Raw genomic sequence first — 22,913 nt, forward strand, 5'->3', positions numbered from 1 at the left:
GGATATAGAATCATAATCAGGGATCTCCACCATACCACGGTTAAAGATTACATCATTGAAATGCTGGCTAGCTATGGACCTGAGGCAACATTCGTTCGCTGCATGACTCGTCGCGGAACCCAAGAACCCTTCAACATGTTCAATGTGCAATTGAAGCCTAAGCCAAACAACGCTGAAGTACTCGTCATAACGAACTTGGGTGGGCAAGAGTTAAAATTGAAGTCCAACAAAGCTCTGGCCCTGTTGTTCAATGTCATCGGTGCCAAAAAATTGGCCACACACACAACTATTGCCGAAGTTACTTCGTCTGCGTAAAATGTGCAAAAAGCCGAGTGAATTGGCCCAAGCCAATATGCTACTGCAGAATCTTGGTATGCCGGCCATTCCCATGCCTAAGAATCGAAGCCAAAGCCGACGTCGCCAATCAAGCAAACCTCGCAATCCACAACTGAACGCTCTAAGCTCCAGTACGCACCAAGAAGCACCCTCCACTTCAAACCAGGCACTGAGCTACGCTGCAGTCGCCAAAGTGAAACTTCCAGCGCAAAAACAACAACAACCACTACAGCAAGAACGAAGATCAAGATCGAAGACGAAGCCAAAGCCTAACGCACGCTTGCAGAATCAACTCATTAAGCATCTCAGCCGAATTCGATCCAAGAGCTCAAATCAATCTTTAAACACAAATCACCCACAAATCAGCAATAACAACAACAACAATAACATTGATCTCAACAGCCTTAATGTGAAGTTAGACAAGCTTATATCTCTCCTACTAGTGCAGTCAGAACGGAACAACGAGACAACAATTAACAAGACTCAGCCCATTCAGAGCCTTGAAAATAGGATGTCTTTACTTGAGAAGACTCTTGACCGAATCTTATTACGACTCTCTCCACTTACAAAAGACAAAGAATCCTCAAAAGCCTAATAATTCCATGATGACCAAAATCGCCTTCTGGAACGCTGCTGGGCTCTCAAATAAACTACCTGAACTCAATGGTTATAGGGTATCAGGCACAATTTAATCCATATTGAAACATCTTATGACAGGTTCTGATCACAATATACAGATCATAAGTCTCCTCCTCAGACCGGAATCTACTAAAAAGTTACCCCTTTTACCATATAATGCAAGTATCAAAAAATTTCAAATTTATCTTGATCAGCGAATCCACCGTGAAACGGAGCTACACAATGAAGATGACATTGACGATGCTATTTCCATCATCGAAAAGAACATCTTCAATGCTGCCGAATCTGCCTCACAAACTTCACGAAACCAGTTTGGACTCTATGGACAGCAAAACCTTCATCTTGACCGACAAACACTAAAAGCAATAGAACTAAAGAAATTACTATGTAAAATCAAGCAGAAAGATAATTTCCCCCACCCTCTCATCTCAGTTACCATAAATCAACTTACAAATCGAATCAAAAATGAAATCAAACTACAAAAAGCCAATAAAATAAGTAGACTGTTACAATCCATTGACCCGACGGAGAGATACAGCATGCAAAAGCTGTGGTAACTCACTACTTCCATCAAGAGGCAGCCTATCCCAAATCTTCCAGTTCGAAAGCATGTGGCTGATGTACAGCAAACTCCTGCTGCATGGATCATGCAAAACCACAGAAGAAAAAGCTGAAGCCTTTGCACAGCATCTCGAACTACGGTTTACTCCTAGAATCACGGCAGCTCTAGAAGACAGGGAAGACATCGAATCAGTGCTACAACGTAACAATTCCCCAGACGAACAACAAATCAGACCAGTTAAATTAAATGAATTAAAAACTGAAATCAAACGAGGGGGAACGTTGTGAGTTGCTGCGGACACCGCAACTCTACAGTTATACCCGATACTAAGTCAGTATGGCTCTCCTCCGGCAGACGCCGCTAACATAGAGTGCGTGCGAGAGAGACAGAAAATCAGTCTGAGCGTGACGTCACGCGCTGCGTAACCACTGCAAATTGATTTGTTTCCTTTGGCTATAAAAATGATCTGATCTGATCCAGATTCAGCAATCTGATAGATATGGTCGTTATCTATGATTCTGCGTTTTTAGTTTTCTCAAATCTGCAATATTGTGGTTTGTGGTTTTGGTTGCTCTAGCTTTTATAGTCTCTGAGATCTAGGCGCTAATGTTTTTACTCTAAGCAAAGCCGCCTATGTTAAAGAGAGACAGGGCGAGAAAAAATGACATTTTTTTCTTGATGCTGGCTATAATAATAATACGATCCAATTCAGAATCTGCAGTCTAAAAGATATGGTCATTCTCTACAATTCTGCGTTTTTGGTTTTCTCATGTCTTTAAAATTGTGGATGCCACAGATTTTCGTCCTTTGTGGGGGCAGAAGTGGGCGGGGCGAAGTTTTGAAATATTTTTGTAGCAGTGACATATCACAGACGTCTGTATCCAAAACATCGTTGCTCTAGCTCTTATAGTCTTTGAGCACTAGGCGCTGAAGGGGACAGACAGACGGACGGACGGACAGACGGACGGACGGACAGACGGACAGACAGACATGGTTCAATCGACTCGGCTATTGATGCTGATCAAGAATATATATACTTTATGGGTCGGAAACGATTCCTTCTGGACGTTACACACATCCATTTTCACCACAAATCTAATATACCCCAATACTCATTTTCAGTATCGGGTATAAAAAAGGCTCCTGGCATGGACCAAATAAACAACAGAGTCATTAAAGCGTTACCTCAAAAGGTAATTATTCATTTGACAAATATTTACAATTGCATCTTGAGACATGGCCATTTCCCCAAACAATGGAAATGTGCTGCTATTACAATGATTAAAAAACCGAACCAAAATTCAAATGAAGTTGGCTCTTATCGACCGATTAGCCTTTTGGCTGGCTTCTCTGAAATCTTTGAAACCTTGTTCATGAAAAGAATGTTTGAATGCGCAGACTTAGAGAAGGCCATTCCCTCTCATCAGTTTGAATTGAGGAGAGAGCATAGTATATTCTTGATGCATATGAGAAACATATGCCGTATTTATTGACGTGAGCGAAGCCTTTGACCGAGTTTGGCATAATGGTCTACTACTTAAGCTAGCGAAGCTACTCCCGTTTACATATTACAACGTTTTAAAAAGTTACTTAGCAGATAGAACATTTTTTGTAAACGAAAACAATGGAATACGCTCGAGACCTGGAAGGATTTGCGCAGGAGTGTCCCAGGGTAGCGTCCTCGGCCCTGTACTCTACACAGTCTTCACGTCGGATATGCCGCTACCGCACCTGTCAGAACAAAATGAAAGAATTGAGTCGAATATATACAACAACATGATGCTTTCTACTTACGCAGATGACACAATCGTCCTATGTGCTAAAAAAGAAGCCAGTACAGCGGTTAGAACAAATCAGTGTCCAAATGGTGCATCAGCCTTAATACCAGCAAAACGGTCCATGTCCTCTATACAAGGCGATCGATTGCAAATATCATAGGTGAGCTATCGCCAAAAATGTACAACGAAGCAATCAAAAGTAAGCCAAGGCATCGCTATCTAGGCTTGCTAATGGAAACTTGTGCTACATGCCCATACCACCCAGTTAGCAATTCGAGTGAGAGCAGCAGCCATGAGACTGAACTGGATCATTGGTCATCAGAGCCGGCTATCTAAAAGATGCAAAATGGTTATTTAATGTTTAATGTTCAATGTTTAGAGTTCAACTATGGACAGTTAAACTGTAAAAATGGGAATGTACAAAACATAAGATTATCTGCTACTGGAAAGGCCGATTTTAGACGATTTTACTTTGGAAGCGCAAGTATCAAAGGAAAAAAGATGGAAAAATTTATTGTAATCGCGGCAAAGGCTACGGAAAGATTCATGGTCAGAGTAGTTTGAAGGACAGAGAGGAAGACGGAGAGGAAAGTAATGCCTAGTCGGGCGGGATGGGACAGCAATTCTGATAAGTCTAATGAGGGCCGAAGATTCAACCTCGCCTACGAGAAGTTTGTGGAGAAAGAGAATTCCATGAGAAGTTCTACGGCTTTCAAGAGAGTGTAAGTTAATGAGGCGCAGCCGACTCTCATAAGAAGGAAGATGACGAGAGAGTCCCAATTAAGTCCGCGCAGGGCAAAGATAAGGAATTGTTTTTGAACGGACTCAAGCATATCTTGATATTTTTGGTAATGGGGAGACCAGATACAGGAACCATATTCCAAGATAGGCCGTACAAGAGAAACGTAGAGTAGTTTAGTGGTATAGGGGTCAGAATATTCCTTCGACTATCTTTTGATAAAGCCAAGGACTCCTTTGGCTTTATTCGAAATAGCGCATATATGAGAATTAAAACATAAGTTCGGAACGAAGATAATGCCAAAGTCATTAACTTTGTACAGGCGTTCCAAGGAAATGTTATTAATTGTAAAGTCAAAAAGGTGAGGCTTGTTGCGATGGAAGGTCATGACGTTACATTTGGAAATGTGAAGAGGAAGAGCGTTAATAGTACACCAATTGTTGAGAGCGTCGAGATCTGATTGAAGAAATAACGGGGACACCGGATCGCTGTAGGAAAACCATAGCTTGACATCGTCAGCATACATTAGGACTCGTGAATTCGTTAAAACTTGGGGAAGATCGTTGATAAAGAGGTTAAATAATAAGGGCCCGAGATGGCTACCTTGCGGGACACCCGAAGAGACAAAAGCTGGTTTAGAAAGAGAAGATTGGAAGCAGACACGCTGAGAACGATTGCAGAGGTACGCATTAGTCCAGTGAAGAAGTTTAGTCGGAAATCCTAGTAGAGATAGCTTGTGGATGAGGAGATTGTGATTAACTGAATCGAAAGCTTTACTAAAATCAGTATAAACTACGTCAGTTTGACATTGCTTTGCAAATCCGGCAGTTACGAAGGAGGAAAATTCAAGGAGATTAGACGAAACGGAGCGACGTTTTACAAATCCGTGCTGTGATTCTGATAACAGGGAAGTAATAATTTTTTCGAAGACTTTTTTTTTTGTTTTTTTTTTTTTTATGTTGAACATTTGTATTTTATTTTAAACAAGTTTACTGCTACCTTTCGTGGCAACTTAATCTAGTTTTACATTTAAGGGGAAAAACAATTGATCACAAGAGATACATACATAGACTTAATGTTACATATATGGAGTAGGTACATACATTATTTACAATATTTACAAAAAGTTAATGAGATATTATAGGAGGGACCTAGTAGGGAGATCCAGTGGATGACACCTTTTGAGTCTTCTTTTCCTTGGCGGGTTAATTAGACGTCTGGCTAGCGCATTAGGGTGACCACCAAGTCGCTGCAAGTACCTTGCTGCATGTAATTGTATCACACCGCCCACTTTGGGAACCTTTAGGTCCCTCTCGATGTCACTGTTTCGCATGTACCATGGAGCATTACATATTGTAGTAGCCAGCACAAAATATAGGGAATTGGTTATCTTCTTTCGTCTCGTGAGACCCCCTAGTGATATTTAGAACGATCAAGCTTTAGCCGCTCTTAAGGTTGGATCAAAGCCTTAGCCGCTCTTAAGTCCGAACGCCCACGAACACATACAAGCGACGGACAGTGGGAAGCATAGACGGCAATCGTACGATTGCACAGTTAAGCTATGCTGTGCATTAGACCATCGTTTTATGCTGCTGCGAATGTTCTGGATCATACGATTGCACAGTTAGTAAAAAGCTCAAAAGCTCTGCTGCACTGGCTACTCAGTCCATCGTCTATTACTGCTTTGAACAATATAAGAAAGTTGATCGATCTGTAAAGACGTGATAATTTCCGAGTGCGAGCAACATACATATGGCACACACATATATATAGTGCTATCCAGAAAATATATATATTTCCACAAATATATGCTGGAAGCATATAGTTACAAGTGCCGTACAGTTCAGTGGTCAGTGAATGACAAGAATTTAGTGCAGATATATTTGGGAAAAGAGGTATGTTTTTTATACCCGATACTCAAAATGAGTATTGGGGTATATTAGATTTGTGGTAAAAGTGGATGTGTGTAACGTCCAGAAGGAATCGTTTCCGACCCTATAAAGTATATATATTCTTGATCAGCATCAATAGCCGAGTCGATTGAGCCCTGTCTGTCTGTCCGTCTGTCCGTCCGTCCGTCTGTCCGTCTGTCCGTCTGTCCGTCCCCTTCAGCGCCTAATGCTCAAAGACTATAAGAGCTAGAGCAACGATGTTTTGGATCCAGACTTCTGTGATATGTCACTGCTCCAAAAATATTTCAAAACTTTGCCCCGCCCACTTCCGCCCCCACAAAGGGCGAAAATCTGTGGCATCCACAATTTCGACGCTACGAGAAAACTAAAAACGCAGAATCGTAGAAGATGACTATATCTTCTAGAGTGCAAAATCTGAACCAGATCGTATAATTATTACAGCCAGAATCACGAAAACAATTTCACTCTTTCTCGCTCTGTCTCACTCTAACACACAGGTTTCATGGTCGGTTTTGCCAATTGCAAAATATGAGTTCAAGGATCTCAGAACCTATAAAAGCCAGAGCAACCAAATTTGGTATCCACACTCCTGTGATATCGGACCTTGACCGTTTCCTGTCCAAATTTCGCCACACCCCCTTCCGCCCCCGCAAAGGACGAAAATCTGAGGCAACCACAAATCTCAGAGACTATTAAGGCTAGAGTAACCACATTTGGTGCACACACTCCTTTAAGATGTCACTATAAAACGTATATCTCAGAATTTCGCCCCACCCCCATCCGCCCCCACAAAGGACGAAAATCTGTTGCATCCACAATATTGCAGATTTGAGAAAACTAAAAACGCAGAATCATAGATAATGACCATATCTATTAGATTGCTGAATCTGGATCAGATCAGATAATTTTTATAGCCAAAAGGAACAAATCAATTTGCAGTGGCTACGCAGCGCCCGACGTCACGCTCAGACTGATTTTCTGTCTCTCTCGCACGCACTCTTTGTCGTGTCGTTAAATATTAGCGGCGTCTGCCGGAGGAGAGCCATACTGACTTAGTATCGGGTATAACCTTAGAGTTGCGGTGTCCGCAGCAACTCACAACGTTCCCCCTCGTTTTGTCTGTATTGGCGGCTGCTGCTGCTTCTGCTTCTGCTGATGTTGTTGTTGTCCTCTTCGTCGCCCAGGAGAGGAGACATTGAGTGGCGTCCATGCTGCCTGCTGCTGCTGTCCGCGCCAGGGATTGGCTGGCGTTTGAGCTTGCTGTTGCTGCTGCTGTCGGCGCCCTGGATGTGCTGGTGTTGTTCTTGCAGGTGGTGGCTGCTGCTCTGGCAATGGCTGCAGAAGCGAGCTGCGCTTGCGACGCAACTCCTGCATGGCCACTCGGTGGGACAGAAGGCGGCCCCTTGCTGCCTTGAATGCCGGACATCCCTTGTAGGCGCTGATGTGGGCGCCCTGGCAATTGGCGCATTTAGGGGCGTCTGCCCTTGGCTTGGCACATGCCGTGGACGCGTGGGCACCCGCACACTTCATACAGACGAATGAACGCCTGCAGTAGGTGCGGGTGTGCCCGAATGCCTGACATCTGTGGCACTGGGCTGGGTCCACCGGCTTGGCCTGCCTTTCCACGAAGAGGACAACAACAACATCAGCAGAAGCAGAAGCAGCAGCAGCCGCCAATACAGACAAAACGAGGGGGAACGTTGTGAGTTGCTGCGGACACCGCAACTCTAAGGTTATACCCGATACTAAGTCAGTATGGCTCTCCTCCGGCAGACGCCGCTAATATTTAACGACACGACAAAGAGTGCGTGCGAGAGAGACAGAAAATCAGTCTGAGCGTGACGTCGGGCGCTGCGTAGCCACTGCAAATTGATTTGTTCCTTTTGGCTATAAAAATGATCTGATCTGATCCAGATTCAGTAATCTAATAGATATGGTCATTATCTATGATTCTGCGTTTTTAGTTTTCTCAAATCTGCAATATTGTGGATGCAACAGATTTTCGTCCTTTGTGGGGGCGGATGGGGGTGGGGCGAAATTCTGAGATATACGTTTTATAGTGACATCTTAAAGGAGTGTGTGCACCAAATTTGGTTACTCTAGCCTTAATAGTCTCTGAGATTTGTGGTTGCCTCAGATTTTCGTCCTTTGTGATTGCGGAAGGGGGTGTGGCGAAATTTGGACAGGAAACGGTCAAGGTCCGATATCACAGGAGTGTGGATACCAAATTTGGTTGCTCTGGCTTTTATAGGTTCTGAGATCCTTGAACTCATATTTTGCAATTGGCAAAACCGACCATGAAACCTGTGTGTTAGAGTGAGACAGAGCGAGAAAGAGTGAAATTGTTTTCGTGATTCTGGCTGTAATAATTATACGATCTAGTTCAGATTTTGCACTCTAGAAGATATAGTCATCTTCTACGATTCTGCGTTTTTAGTTTTCTCGTATCGTCGAAATTGTGGATGCCACAGATTTTCGCCCTTTTTGGGGGCGGAAGTGGGCGGGGCAAAGTTTTGAAATATTTTTGGAGCAGTGACATATCACAGAAGTCTGGATCCAAAACATCGTTGCTCTAGCTCTTATAGTCTTTGAGCATTAGGCGCTGAAGGGGACGGACAGACGGACAGACGGACGGACGGACAGACGGACAGACAGACAGGGCTTAATCGACTCGGCTATTGATGCTGATCAAGAATATATATACTTTATAGGGTCGGAAACGATTCCTTCTGGACGTTACACACATCCATTTTCACCACAAATCTAATATACCCCAATACTCATTTTGAGTATCGGGTATAACAACTCTCTCATTTGAGAGACTGTCAGTTTTGTTCGCATAGTTGAACACAACACAAAAACCACTTCAGGAACGGTGAATGCATCACCCCATCTTATACGTATCAACTCCAAACGGAAAGAGGATATAGAATCATAATCAGGGATCTCCACCATACCACGGTTTAAGATTACATCATTGAAATGCTGGCTAGCTATGGACCTGACGCAACATTCGTTCGCTGCATGACTCGTCGCGGAACCCAAGAACCCTTCAACATGTTCAATGTGCAATTGAAGCCTAAGCCAAACAACGCTGAAGTACTTGTCATAACGAACTTGGGTGGGCAAGAGTTAAAATTGAAGTCCAACAAAGCTCTGGCCCTGTTGTTCAATGTCATCGGTGCCAAAAAATTGGCCACACACACAACTATTGCCGAAGTTACTTCGTCTGCGTAAAATGCACAAAAAGCCGAGTGAATTGGCCCAAGCCAATATGCTACTGCAGAATCTTGGTATGCCGGCCATTCCCATGCCTAAGAATCGAAGCCAAAGCCGACGTCGCCAATCAAGCAAACCTCGCAATCCACAACTGAACGCTCTAAGCTCCAGTACGCACCAAGAAGCACCCTCCACTTAAGGGCCTGAGCTACGCTGCAGTCGCCAAAGTGAAACTTCCAGCGCAAAAACAACAACAACCACTACAGCAAGAACGAAGATCAAGATCGAAGACGAAGCCAAAGCCTAACGCACGCTTGCAGAATCAACTCATTAAGCATCTCAGCCGAATTCGATCCAAGAGATCCAAATCACCCACAAATCAGAAATAACAACAACAACAATAACATTGATCTCAACAGCCTTAATGTGAAGTTAGACAAGCTTATATCTCTCCTACTAGTGCAGTCAGAACGGAACAACGAGACAAATATTAACAAGACTCAGCCCATTCAGAGCCTTGAAAATAGGATGTCTTTACTTGAGAAGACTCTTGACCGAATCTTATTACGACTCTCTCCACTTACAAAAGACAAAGAATCCTCAAATGTCTAATAATTCCATGATGACCAAAATCGCCTTCTGGAACGCTGCTGGGCTCTCAAACAAACTACCTGAACTCAATGCTTATTTGACAGACAACAATATAGACATCCTACTATTATCTGAATCCCACCTAAAAGACGACTCTGATCTCGTAATAGACGGTTATCATGTTTACATGGCAAACCGGCGATTATCATAAAATGCAACATCCCACACATTTCCCTCCCACCAACAAGAGAAGACTCCATCCAGATGGGCACCGTAGCTGCAACAATGAAAAACCACCTAATAATTAGAATCGGTGCGATCTACTGTCCACCTACGCATAATTGGATTGATACACAATTCAAACAGGTTTTTGACTCTCTGGGTAACCGATTCATCGTAGCTGGGGATTGGAACGCCAAAAGTCAGTGGTGGGGCAATGCAAGATCTTGTAGAAGAAGAGCTGCACTTCTGAAATGCATTCAGGAAAGCGAACAAAACATACTGGCCACTGGATCCCCCACCCACTTCCCTTCAAATCGACGACATATACCATCTGCAATAGACTTTGCGGTTTACAAGGGTATCAGGCACAATTTAATCCATATTGAAACATCTTATGACAGGTTCTGATCACAATATACAGATCATAAGTCTCCTCCTCAGACCGGAATCTACTAAAAAGTTACCCCTTTTACCATATAATGCAAGTATCAAAAAATTTCAAATTTATCTTGATCAGCGAATCCACCTTGAAACGGAGCTACACAATGAAGATGACATTGACGATGCTATTTCCATCTTCGAAAAGAACATCTTCAATGCTGCCGAATCTGCCTCACAAACTTCACAAAACCAGTTTGGACTCTATGGACAGCAAAACCTTCATCTTGACCGACAAACACTAAAAGCAATAGAACTAAAGAAATTACTATGTAAAATCAAGCAGAAAGATAATTTCCCCCACCCTCTCATCTCAGTTACCATAAATCAACTTACAATTCGAATCAAAAATGAAATCAAACTACAAAAAGCCAATAAAATAAGTAGACTGTTACAATCCATTGATCCGACGGACAGATACAGCATGCAAAAGCTGTGGTAACTCACTAATTCCATCAAGAGGCAGCCTATCCCAAATCTTCCAGTTCGAAAGCATGTGGCTGATGTACAGCAAACTCCTGCTGCATGGATCATGCAAAACCACAGAAGAAAAAGCTGAAGCCTTTGCACAGCATCTCGAACTACGGTTTACTCCTAGAATCACGGCAGCTCTAGAAGACAGGGAAGACATCGAATCAGTGCTACAACGTAACAATTCCCCAGACGAACAACACAGATATATCACAGAAGTCTGTATCCAAAACAGCGTTGCTCTAGCTCTTATAGTCTTTGAGCACTAGGCGCTGAAGGGGACGCACAGACGGACAGACGGACGGACGGACGGATCGACAGACGGACAGACAGGGCTCAATCGACTCGGCTATTGATGCTGATCAAGAATATATATACTTTATGGGGTCGGAAACGATTCCTTCTGGACGTTGCGCACATCCATTTTCACCACAAATCTAATATAGCCCAATACTCATTTTGAGTATCGGGTATAACAACTCTCTCATTTGAGAGACTGTCAGTTTTGTTCGCTTAGTTGAACACAACACAAAAACCACTTCAGGAACGGTGAATGCACCACCCCATCTTATACGTATCAACTCCAAACGGAAAGAGGATATAGAATCATAATCAGGGATCTCCACCATACCACGGTTAAAGATTACATCATTGAAATGCTGGCTAGCTATGGACCTGAGGCAACATTCGTTCGCTGCATGACTCGTCGCGGAACCCAAGAACCCTTCAACATGTTCAATGTGCAATTGAAGCCTAAGCCAAACAACGCTGAAGTACTCGTCATAACGAACTTGGGTGGGCAAGAGTTAAAATTGAAGTCCAACAAAGCTCTGGCCCTGTTGTTCAATGTCATCGGTGCCAAAAAATTGGCCACACACACAACTATTGCCGAAGTTACTTCGTCTGCGTAAAATGTGCAAAAAGCCGAGTGAATTGGCCCAAGCCAATATGCTACTGCAGAATCTTGGTATGCCGGCCATTCCCATGCCTAAGAATCGAAGCCAAAGCCGACGTCGCCAATCAAGCAAACCTCGCAATCCACAACTGAACGCTCTAAGCTCCAGTACGCACCAAGAAGCACCCTCCACTTCAAACCAGGCACTGAGCTACGCTGCAGTCGCCAAAGTGAAACTTCCAGCGCAAAAAACAACAACAACCACTACAGCAAGAACGAAGATCAAGATCGAAGACGAAGCCAAAGCCTAACGCACGCTTGCAGAATCAACTCATTAAGCATCTCAGCCGAATTCGATCCAAGAGCTCAAATCAATCTTTAAACACAAATCACCCACAAATCAGCAATAACAACAACAACAATAACATTGATCTCAACAGCCTTAATGTGAAGTTAGACAAGCTTATATCTCTCCTACTAGTGCAGTCAGAACGGAACAACGAGACAACAATTAACAAGACTCAGCCCATTCAGAGCCTTGAAAATAGGATGTCTTTACTTGAGAAGACTCTTGACCGAATCTTATTACGACTCTCTCCACTTACAAAAGACAAAGAATCCTCAAAAGCCTAATAATTCCATGATGACCAAAATCGCCTTCTGGAACGCTGCTGGGCTCTCAAATAAACTACCTGAACTCAATGGTTATAGGGTATCAGGCACAATTTAATCCATATTGAAACATCTTATGACAGGTTCTGATCACAATATACAGATCATAAGTCTCCTCCTCAGACCGGAATCTACTAAAAAGTTACCCCTTTTACCATATAATGCAAGTATCAAAAAATTTCAAATTTATCTTGATCAGCGAATCCACCGTGAAACGGAGCTACACAATGAAGATGACATTGACGATGCTATTTCCATCATCGAAAAGAACATCTTCAATGCTGCCGAATCTGCCTCACAAACTTCACGAAACCAGTTTGGACTCTATGGACAGCAAAACCTTCATCTTGACCGACAAACACTAAAAGCAATAGAACTAAAGAAATTACTATGTAAAATCAAGCAGAAAGATAATTTCCCCCACCCTCTCATCTCAGTTACCATAAATCAACTTACAAATCGAATCAAAAATGAAATCAAACTACAAAAAGCCAATAAAATAAGTAGACTGTTACAATCCATTGACCCGACGGAGAGATACAGCATGCAAAAGCTGTGGTAACTCACTACTTCCATCAAGAGGCAGCCTATCCCAAATCTTCCAGTTCGAAAGCATGTGGCTGATGTACAGCAAACTCCTGCTGCATGGATCATGCAAAACCACAGAAGAAAAAGCTGAAGCCTTTGCACAGCATCTCGAACTACGGTTTACTCCTAGAATCACGGCAGCTCTAGAAGACAGGGAAGACATCGAATCAGTGCTACAACGTAACAATTCCCCAGACGAACAACAAATCAGACCAGTTAAATTAAATGAATTAAAAACTGAAATCAAACGAGGGGGAACGTTGTGAGTTGCTGCGGACACCGCAACTCTACAGTTATACCCGATACTAAGTCAGTATGGCTCTCCTCCGGCAGACGCCGCTAACATAGAGTGCGTGCGAGAGAGACAGAAAATCAGTCTGAGCGTGACGTCACGCGCTGCGTAACCACTGCAAATTGATTTGTTTCCTTTGGCTATAAAAATGATCTGATCTGATCCAGATTCAGCAATCTGATAGATATGGTCGTTATCTATGATTCTGCGTTTTTAGTTTTCTCAAATCTGCAATATTGTGGTTTGTGGTTTTGGTTGCTCTAGCTTTTATAGTCTCTGAGATCTAGGCGCTAATGTTTTTACTCTAAGCAAAGCCGCCTATGTTAAAGAGAGACAGGGCGAGAAAAAATGACATTTTTTTCTTGATGCTGGCTATAATAATAATACGATCCAATTCAGAATCTGCAGTCTAAAAGATATGGTCATTCTCTACAATTCTGCGTTTTTGGTTTTCTCATGTCTTTAAAATTGTGGATGCCACAGATTTTCGTCCTTTGTGGGGGCAGAAGTGGGCGGGGCGAAGTTTTGAAATATTTTTGTAGCAGTGACATATCACAGACGTCTGTATCCAAAACATCGTTGCTCTAGCTCTTATAGTCTTTGAGCACTAGGCGCTGAAGGGGACAGACAGACGGACGGACGGACAGACGGACGGACGGACAGACGGACAGACAGACATGGTTCAATCGACTCGGCTATTGATGCTGATCAAGAATATATATACTTTATGGGTCGGAAACGATTCCTTCTGGACGTTACACACATCCATTTTCACCACAAATCTAATATACCCCAATACTCATTTTCAGTATCGGGTATAAAAAAGGCTCCTGGCATGGACCAAATAAACAACAGAGTCATTAAAGCGTTACCTCAAAAGGTAATTATTCATTTGACAAATATTTACAATTGCATCTTGAGACATGGCCATTTCCCCAAACAATGGAAATGTGCTGCTATTACAATGATTAAAAAACCGAACCAAAATTCAAATGAAGTTGGCTCTTATCGACCGATTAGCCTTTTGGCTGGCTTCTCTGAAATCTTTGAAACCTTGTTCATGAAAAGAATGTTTGAATGCGCAGACTTAGAGAAGGCCATTCCCTCTCATCAGTTTGAATTGAGGAGAGAGCATAGTATATTCTTGATGCATATGAGAAACATATGCCGTATTTATTGACGTGAGCGAAGCCTTTGACCGAGTTTGGCATAATGGTCTACTACTTAAGCTAGCGAAGCTACTCCCGTTTACATATTACAACGTTTTAAAAAGTTACTTAGCAGATAGAACATTTTTTGTAAACGAAAACAATGGAATACGCTCGAGACCTGGAAGGATTTGCGCAGGAGTGTCCCAGGGTAGCGTCCTCGGCCCTGTACTCTACACAGTCTTCACGTCGGATATGCCGCTACCGCACCTGTCAGAACAAAATTAAAGAATTGAGTCGAATATATACAACAACATGATGCTTTCTACTTACGCAGATGACACAATCGTCCTATGTGCTAAAAAAGAAGCCAGTACAGCGGTTAGAACAAATCAGTGTCCAAATGGTGCATCAGCCTTAATACCAGCAAAACGGTCCATGTCCTCTATACAAGGCGATCGATTGCAAATATCATAGGTGAGCTATCGCCAAAAATGTACAACGAAGCAATCAAAAGTAAGCCAAGGCATCGCTATCTAGGCTTGCTAATGGAAACTTGTGCTACATGCCCATACCACCCAGTTAGCAATTCGAGTGAGAGCAGCAGCCATGAGACTGAACTGGATCATTGGTCATCAGAGCCGGCTATCTAAAAGATGCAAAATGGTTATTTAATGTTTAATGTTCAATGTTTAGAGTTCAACTATGGACAGTTAAACTGTAAAAATGGGAATGTACAAAACATAAGATTATCTGCTACTGGAAAGGCCGATTTTAGACGATTTTACTTTGGAAGCGCAAGTATCAAAGGAAAAAAGATGGAAAAATTTATTGTAATCGCGGCAAAGGCTACGGAAAGATTCATGGTCAGAGTAGTTTGAAGGACAGAGAGGAAGACGGAGAGGAAAGTAATGCCTAGTCGGGCGGGATGGGACAGCAATTCTGATAAGTCTAATGAGGGCCGAAGATTCAACCTCGCCTACGAGAAGTTTGTGGAGAAAGAGAATTCCATGAGAAGTTCTACGGCTTTCAAGAGAGTGTAAGTTAATGAGGCGCAGCCGACTCTCATAAGAAGGAAGATGACGAGAGAGTCCCAATTAAGTCCGCGCAGGGCAAAGATAAGGAATTGTTTTTGAACGGACTCAAGCATATCTTGATATTTTTGGTAATGGGGAGACCAGATACAGGAACCATATTCCAAGATAGGCCGTACAAGAGAAACGTAGAGTAGTTTAGTGGTATAGGGGTCAGAATATTCCTTCGACTATCTTTTGATAAAGCCAAGGACTCCTTTGGCTTTATTCGAAATAGCGCATATATGAGAATTAAAACATAAGTTCGGAACGAAGATAATGCCAAAGTCATTAACTTTGTACAGGCGTTCCAAGGAAATGTTATTAATTGTAAAGTCAAAAAGGTGAGGCTTGTTGCGATGGAAGGTCATGACGTTACATTTGGAAATGTGAAGAGGAAGAGCGTTAATAGTACACCAATTGTTGAGAGCGTCGAGATCTGATTGAAGAAATAACGGGGACACCGGATCGCTGTAGGAAAACCATAGCTTGACATCGTCAGCATACATTAGGACTCGTGAATTCGTTAAAACTTGGGGAAGATCGTTGATAAAGAGGTTAAATAATAAGGGCCCGAGATGGCTACCTTGCGGGACACCCGAAGAGACAAAAGCTGGTTTAGAAAGAGAAGATTGGAAGCAGACACGCTGAGAACGATTGCAGAGGTACGCATTAGTCCAGTGAAGAAGTTTAGTCGGAAATCCTAGTAGAGATAGCTTGTGGATGAGGAGATTGTGATTAACTGAATCGAAAGCTTTACTAAAATCAGTATAAACTACGTCAGTTTGACATTGCTTTGCAAATCCGGCAGTTACGAAGGAGGAAAATTCAAGGAGATTAGACGAAACGGAGCGACGTTTTACAAATCCGTGCTGTGATTCTGATAACAGGGAAGTAATAATTTTTTCGAAGACTTTTTTTTTTGTTTTTTTTTTTTTTATGTTGAACATTTGTATTTTATTTTAAACAAGTTTACTGCTACCTTTCGTGGCAACTTAATCTAGTTTTACATTTAAGGGGAAAAACAATTGATCACAAGAGATACATACATAGACTTAATGTTACATATATGGAGTAGGTACATACATTATTTACAATATTTACAAAAAGTTAATGAGATATTATAGGAGGGACCTAGTAGGGAGATCCAGTGGATGACACCTTTTGAGTCTTCTTTTCCTTGGCGGGTTAATTAGACGTCTGGCTAGCGCATTAGGGTGACCACCAAGTCGCTGCAAGTACCTTGCTGCATGTAATTGTATCACACCGCCCACTTTGGGAACCTTTAGGTCCCTCTCGATGTCACTGTTTCGCATGTACCATGGAGCATTACATATTGTAGTAGCCAGCACAAAATATAGGGAATTGGTTATCTTCTTTCGTCTCGTGAGACCCCCTAGTGATATTTAGAACGATCAAGCTTTAGCCGCTCTTAAGGTTGGATCAAAGCCTTAGCCGCTCTTAAGTCCGAACGCCCACGAACACATACAAGCGACGGACAGTGGGAAGCATAGACGGCAATCGTACGATTGCACAGTTAAGCTATGCTGTGCATTAGACCATCGTTTTATGCTGCTGCGAATGTTCTGGATCATACGATTGCACAGTTAGTAAAAAGCTCAAAAGCTCTGCTGCACTGGCTACTCAGTCCATCGTCTATTACTGCTTTGAACAATATAAGAAAGTTGATCGATCTGTAAAGACGTGATAATTTCCGAGTGCGAGCAACATACATATGGCACACACATATATATAGTGCTATCCAGAAAATATATATATTTCCACAAATATATGCTGGAAGCATATAGTTACAAGTGCCGTACAGTTCAGTGGTCAGTGAATGACAAGAATTTAGTGCAGATATATTTGGGAAAAGAGGTATGTTTTTTATACCCGATACTCAAAATGAGTATTGGGGTATATTAGATTTGTGGTAAAAGTGGATGTGTGTAACGTCCAGAAGGAATCGTTTCCGACCCTATAAAGTATATATATTCTTGATCAGCATCAATAGCCGAGTCGATTGAGCCCTGTCTGTCTGTCCGTCTGTCCGTCCGTCCGTCTGTCCGTCTGTCCGTCCCCTTCAGCGCCTAATGCTCAAAGACTATAAGAGCTAGAGCAACGATGTTTTGGATCCAGACTTCTGTGATATGTCACTGCTCCAAAATATTTCAAAACTTTGCCCCGCCCACTTCCGCCCCCACAAAGGGCGAAAATCTGTGGCATCCACAATTTCGACGCTACGAGAAAACTAAAAACGCAGAATCGTAGAAGATGACTATATCTTCTAGAGTGCAAAATCTGAACCAGATCGTATAATTATTACAGCCAGAATCACGAAAACAATTTCACTCTTTCTCGCTCTGTCTCACTCTAACACACAGGTTTCATGGTCGGTTTTGCCAATTGCAAAATATGAGTTCAAGGATCTCAGAACCTATAAAAGCCAGAGCAACCAAATTTGGTATCCACACTCCTGTGATATCGGACCTTGACCGTTTCCTGTCCAAATTTCGCCACACCCCCTTCCGCCCCCGCAAAGGACGAAAATCTGAGGCAACCACAAATCTCAGAGACTATTAAGGCTAGAGTAACCACATTTGGTGCACACACTCCTTTAAGATGTCACTATAAAACGTATATCTCAGAATTTCGCCCCACCCCCATCCGCCCCCACAAAGGACGAAAATCTGTTGCATCCACAATATTGCAGATTTGAGAAAACTAAAAACGCAGAATCATAGATAATGACCATATCTATTAGATTGCTGAATCTGGATCAGATCAGATAATTTTTATAGCCAAAAGGAACAAATCAATTTGCAGTGGCTACGCAGCGCCCGACGTCACGCTCAGACTGATTTTCTGTCTCTCTCGCACGCACTCTTTGTCGTGTCGTTAAATATTAGCGGCGTCTGCCGGAGGAGAGCCATACTGACTTAGTATCGGGTATAACCTTAGAGTTGCGGTGTCCGCAGCAACTCACAACGTTCCCCCTCGTTTTGTCTGTATTGGCGGCTGCTGCTGCTTCTGCTTCTGCTGATGTTGTTGTTGTCCTCTTCGTCGCCCAGGAGAGGAGACATTGAGTGGCGTCCATGCTGCCTGCTGCTGCTGTCCGCGCCAGGGATTGGCTGGCGTTTGAGCTTGCTGTTGCTGCTGCTGTCGGCGCCCTGGATGTGCTGGTGTTGTTCTTGCAGGTGGTGGCTGCTGCTCTGGCAATGGCTGCAGAAGCGAGCTGCGCTTGCGACGCAACTCCTGCATGGCCACTCGGTGGGACAGAAGGCGGCCCCTTGCTGCCTTGAATGCCGGACATCCCTTGTAGGCGCTGATGTGGGCGCCCTGGCAATTGGCGCATTTAGGGGCGTCTGCCCTTGGCTTGGCACATGCCGTGGACGCGTGGGCACCCGCACACTTCATACAGACGAATGAACGCCTGCAGTAGGTGCGGGTGTGCCCGAATGCCTGACATCTGTGGCACTGGGCTGGGTCCACCGGCTTGGCCTGCCTTTCCACGAAGAGGACAACAACAACATCAGCAGAAGCAGAAGCAGCAGCAGCCGCCAATACAGACAAAACGAGGGGGAACGTTGTGAGTTGCTGCGGACACCGCAACTCTAAGGTTATACCCGATACTAAGTCAGTATGGCTCTCCTCCGGCAGACGCCGCTAATATTTAACGACACGACAAAGAGTGCGTGCGAGAGAGACAGAAAATCAGTCTGAGCGTGACGTCGGGCGCTGCGTAGCCACTGCAAATTGATTTGTTCCTTTTGGCTATAAAAATGATCTGATCTGATCCAGATTCAGTAATCTAATAGATATGGTCATTATCTATGATTCTGCGTTTTTAGTTTTCTCAAATCTGCAATATTGTGGATGCAACAGATTTTCGTCCTTTGTGGGGGCGGATGGGGGTGGGGCGAAATTCTGAGATATACGTTTTATAGTGACATCTTAAAGGAGTGTGTGCACCAAATTTGGTTACTCTAGCCTTAATAGTCTCTGAGATTTGTGGTTGCCTCAGATTTTCGTCCTTTGTGATTGCGGAAGGGGGTGTGGCGAAATTTGGACAGGAAACGGTCAAGGTCCGATATCACAGGAGTGTGGATACCAAATTTGGTTGCTCTGGCTTTTATAGGTTCTGAGATCCTTGAACTCATATTTTGCAATTGGCAAAACCGACCATGAAACCTGTGTGTTAGAGTGAGACAGAGCGAGAAAGAGTGAAATTGTTTTCGTGATTCTGGCTGTAATAATTATACGATCTAGTTCAGATTTTGCACTCTAGAAGATATAGTCATCTTCTACGATTCTGCGTTTTTAGTTTTCTCGTATCGTCGAAATTGTGGATGCCACAGATTTTCGCCCTTTTTGGGGGCGGAAGTGGGCGGGGCAAAGTTTTGAAATATTTTTGGAGCAGTGACATATCACAGAAGTCTGGATCCAAAACATCGTTGCTCTAGCTCTTATAGTCTTTGAGCATTAGGCGCTGAAGGGGACGGACAGACGGACAGACGGACGGACGGACAGACGGACAGACAGACAGGGCTTAATCGACTCGGCTATTGATGCTGATCAAGAATATATATACTTTATAGGGTCGGAAACGATTCCTTCTGGACGTTACACACATCCACTTTTACCACAAATCTAATATACCCCAATACTCATTTTGAGTATCGGGTATAAAAATAATTCCCATGCATTTTACTCGTAAGTAAAAAAAAAGTCTTTTTTTCCCCGAACGAAACACGTGGCTCCGAAAGAACCTCTGGATAACATTCTTTGAAATATCGAATTTTCAAGATGTTATTCTCTCGTGTTCTGTCCTTCAATATTCTGTCCTCAAAACAATTCCTCTACTCTGCCTCAGTTTAATTCCCAACGATGATATGGAGGACTCCACCTCCTCGAAGAGCGATGGCGATGGCTCGGACCAGGAGGATGGCATTGGGGGCATGGGCATGGCGGAACGTGAACGTGAGCCCAGGATGCCATTGGCGGCATCATGGGAATGGCCCCCAATGCTCTCTCGTCGGCCCCCGTGACCATTGGCGCCAGAACGGATCTGTTGACTCCGAATGCGGCAGCCACACGGCGACGTCGCAAGTTGCCCGAGATACCAAAAAACCAGAAATGTAAGTAGAGAGAATCCTTGCCCCATTCGTAGCTGAAATCTTACCCACTCATGGCCTTGTTGCAGCTTCCATTCTGCATCTTTTAGGTGGCACTAACTACGGATCGCTGGCCGATGAGTTTCGAACTGGAGGCGGCGGAATCATTGGAGGTCCCTTGGCTGCACCGCGCACCGGACAACAACGCTCATTCCTCTCGCTGAAGTGCGGCTATCTAATGGATGAAGACTCCAGCCCCGATTCGGAGCGGCTGCAGAGCCTGGGGGATGTGGACAGTGGCCACAGCACAGCGCACTCCCCGAATGACTTCAAGAGCATGTCGCCACAGATCACATCGCCCGTCTCCCAGTCACCGTTTCCTCCGCCATTTGGTGGCGTGCCTTTCGGGCAGTTGGAGATGCTGGAGGCCACACACCGCGGACTGCACAAGTTTGTGCCACGACATCATGACGAGATCGAGCTGGAGATCGGCGATGCCATCTACGTGCAGAAGGAGGCCGAGGACTTGTGGTGCGAGGGCGTGAACTTGCGCACAGGAAGGCAGGGCATCTTCCCGTCGGCCTATGCCGTCGACTTGGACTACAACGAGTTCGATCCGACGGTGCAGCTGGTGAAGAAGGAGCGCTATCTGCTTGGATACCTCGGATCCGTGGAGACGCTGGCGCACAAGGGCACCGGCGTGGTCTGTCAAGCGGTACGCAAAATCGTGGGCGAATACGGTGCCTCCCCCACCGGACAGACCTGTATTCTGGAGGTCTCCGATCAGGGACTACGCATGGTGGATCGTTCGGGCCCCAATGTAAGTACTGAATGTCGCTCTAACTGTTAATGAGTCATCCTTCAGGAAGCCTTTGTGTTTGTTCTCCCCTTAGAACAAAAAGGAAAAGAAGCCCTGCATCGACTATTTCTACTCGCTAAAGAACGTCTCGTTCTGTGCATTTCACCCTCGCGATCATCGCTTCATTGGCTTCATTACGAAGCATCCCACAGTGCAGCGCTTTGCCTGCCACGTCTTCAAGGGCTCAGATTCCACCAGGCCAGTGGCCGAGGCAGTTGGGTAATGTTTTCATTCAAATCAAATGCTCACAAAGATAAACCTTAACATATATTCTTGTATCCTTCCTCAGACGGGCCTTTCAGCGTTTCTATCAGAAATTCATTGAAACTGCTTATCCCATCGAGGACATCTACATCGAGTAGGATCGGGCACGATGAACATACGATGTATTTTTTGTGCGGTTATTAAATAATACAAATAAAATTCTACAACAAATGTTTGCCCCTTCATCAAAATAAGAAACTTATAACCAATTTGTATAATCCCGCAAGCTCCATTCAAAATTTGAATACATATATGATTTATCTGTTCCTACAAATGGTGCAACATCCGAGACATGTAAATAGTTAATTTTAGGTTTGTAAATCCCACTCTTGAAACCGCTTCAAGGCAATCAGTAATAGCTTCCCTTTCTAAGAACACACTTTATAAACGAGGACCCAGGATATCACACAACACCACAAATAACTTGAACTCCTGTAAACACTTTGGACAGCCCCAATTTCAGCACAAAACACAGTGAGGCCAAAGTAGTGTCCCAAATTAACAAATAATTACTTCGATTTCTCTCTCTGTTACGAGGCTCAATAATCCCAAGACCCCATCCTCAAACTCCCTAAGTATTACGAGCATCATTCAAAGCCCAGTTTTAGGATGTGTTAATCCAAGCAGTTGTGTGCATACACTCGAATATATATGTATACAAAGAAATATATAAAGAAAATCTATATTAAAACCAAGCAAATTGTCCTTTACTTTCCTTTCCAGCTGATCAAGCCGATCAAAAAGGACCTGGCACGCCCCTTACTGGAGAATATCTAGCAGATTGCCGAATCTGTATTAGATCGGAAGGAAAAAAGAAATTGCCGCGGCTGAGCTCCCCTTCCACGCGCCCTCTAATTCTCTCTATCGCTCTATCTCACTCATCCTCGTGCAATGTGCATACTCTGGCAAAAGGGAACTAGATAAAACGGCTGTTGTTTGTGAGAGAATAGAAAAGAAGAGAAAGATTTAAGCAAAATTTCAAGAAAATGAAAACCGATCAAATCGAATATATATAAAAACGGTTCGAGCGATTACTATGAAAATTGTTCGTGGGAAAAAATCAATTGGCCCCTTTTGCGAACAGTGACAACCACATATAA

The 22,913-nt window shown here is 43.6% G+C and overlaps 1 pseudogene; it reads left to right on the top strand.

The window, feature by feature from the left end:
- The first annotated feature begins 316 nt into the window (after positions 1-316).
- On the top strand, positions 317-21,911 carry LOC113567182 (annotated as a pseudogene).
- Positions 21,912-22,913: the final 1,002 nt, after the last annotated feature.

The sequence above is a fragment of the Drosophila persimilis genome, unplaced genomic scaffold (assembly GCF_003286085.1).
Source record: "Drosophila persimilis strain 14011-0111.01,24,50 unplaced genomic scaffold, DperRS2 tig00002211-arrow-arrow-pilon, whole genome shotgun sequence".
Classification (NCBI taxonomy): Eukaryota; Metazoa; Arthropoda; class Insecta; order Diptera; family Drosophilidae; genus Drosophila; species Drosophila persimilis.